Consider the following 2,248-nt stretch of genomic DNA (forward strand, 5'->3'; position numbering starts at 1 on the left):
TTGTTTTGTTTTTTTTTTTGGTTTTTTTTTTTTTTTTTTTTTTTGGTTTTTTTTTTTATTCCCCAGCGGTTGGGTTTGGGGAAAACCCCTCGGGAATGCTTGTGTGGCACACTGGAAGGCGGCCGCGCTTTGCCCAAAAAGATGACCGCAAAGCGCAAGGTAACGTGTGAAATGCCACCAGCCTGGCCTGAAGCCATCACCCTGAACCAGCAGTCCTCCCCGTGTCCGTGCCGGGCAACAGGAGGCGGTTTTGGGGCTGGAGAGCTCYTTTCTCGCATTGTGTTCGGAGCCACGCAGGAGCAGGTGAGTCAGTGCCGTGAGACGCCACACCCGAGTTTCTGGGCAAGCTCTGCCCTTTTCCTGACCCAGCCGCCTTCCTCCCTCCAGCCGCTTCACGACGAGACAGTATTTTTTAAAAGCTACGGACAGTAAAATCCTGGAAGGAATTTCTCCACCTATTGCTTCTGCCTCTGCTAATTTTGCATGCTGCTGCAGACGGGAAAGGATTGTGGAAGGAACCAAGACGTGGAAAATCAGTGTTTGTCCAGAGCAGCAGTGTGCTCTGCAGGGCACATCCTGGTGTGCCGCACGCTCCTGCCCTGGTTGGCACAAGCAGCAGTGCTTCTCCCAGAGGACACCATTCCACTGTGGAAAAATCAATTTATTTATTTTTGCATCCTGCTTTCAGCACCTGCTCCTTCCAGTGCTCGAGTCTTGGTCCAACAAGTCACACTGAGGTCATCWGCACTGCTCTGCTTAAAGTTTAAAATCTCTACCGCACCGGGAGCTGGTCTGCTTTTCCTTTCATTTAAATGAATGCAAATCAGGAGCAGCTCAATTACAAACCACTTGGGGATTCTGACAGAAAACAAGTTTGTGAGGGGAACCACACCCAATTTGTCAAACATTCTTTGTTTCCCCCCCAGGTCTGGCATCTTCAGGGCTTTCCTTAGAGTGGTRTGGGTTAAAAGATGCTCCTGCTGAGCACTGCCCCAAGGTACAGGGAAATTTTGCTCCCGATTATTGGAGTGTGGAGGGCAACACCTTTGTTTGTTTCAAGGGGGCAGGAGCTACCTAAACCTGTTCACAGGCAAATACTGTGTGACTGAATCTGTCTGGACAGTGTCACCAGGACCCTGCTCCCCAATTGCCTCCATCCCAACCAATTTGAATTTTTCTACTCATTTCCCAACCCTGTTTTGAAGCCTAAATCTACTACTTGTCCTCCCACCACCCTTTTCATTAATTCATCAAACCCCTCTTGTTCACCATTTCCACCAAACTTCTCCGTTCTGATGTGACAGCCATGCCCAAGAGTCACTCCATCCTCCCTGCCCCAACTCCTCAGCTTCAGATCCCACTGTTGTGTTCTGTTGCTGTATTTCCAGTGGCACTAATTAAACAAGAGGTTATGGAGAGGGTCAAGATCCAAAAACCTATCTTTAAATGTCAGAAATGGCAGGACATGTGGCAGGATGCTTCTGTATCAAGGTGGGCAAAAAAGCTCCAAAGGATACCTCTTTTTTTTCCTGGAATGCTGGATGAGGCTAAAGACAACCTTGAAAAGAAGAGTCTGACAAAGAAAGCAAACTGGGAACTGCAAAGAGTCTCTTGTCTTCTTTGGGGAATCTTCAGATTGCGCTTGGAAACAGCATTGAGGCACTACACTGAAAACTGTCAGAAAGGTTTGAGGTCAGTGTAAGYAGGAAAAAGGCAGCTAAGCAGCTTCTTTCCACATCAAAAAATACCCCAGWCACAACCAGCTGTTCTTAAATGTGGCAGAAAATCCACTGTGATTCAAAATGCATTTATTTTTTGTCCCAGAATAAGTCAACACAGTTTCAATTTTAAGGAATYAATTAATTGTTAAAATGTTAAAAAGACAAAAAAATGTCTAAGCTAAATGTAATAATGTTCCTGATGGATGATCAGAGGATTCCTAGTTCTTCTTTCTTCCTGGCTTGCAAACTTCATTTCTTTAAGGGGAGAAACGAACTTTCTTTTCCTGAATGGAAAAAGGCAAAAAGGGAATGAGCACATTGCTGTACCAGAGTGAAACTAATCATGATTCCTTCCTTTTCTGCTTCACCATTTCTTTTCTTCTGAAATTTGGAGCACCTGCTCAGGGTGATTTACCTCTTTTTTGTATTTTTACAAAAGGCACAATACCCCATATCCACCCAGCAGCGGGCRAGCACCGAACTCCCACAGCACTTGGAGTTCAGCTGCATGTGGTGAAGAGCTGACC

This window comes from Malurus melanocephalus, unplaced genomic scaffold, assembly GCF_030028575.1.
Source record: "Malurus melanocephalus ecotype Western Australia unplaced genomic scaffold, MMel_1.1 scaffold_373, whole genome shotgun sequence".
NCBI classification, from domain to species: domain Eukaryota; kingdom Metazoa; phylum Chordata; class Aves; order Passeriformes; family Maluridae; genus Malurus; species Malurus melanocephalus.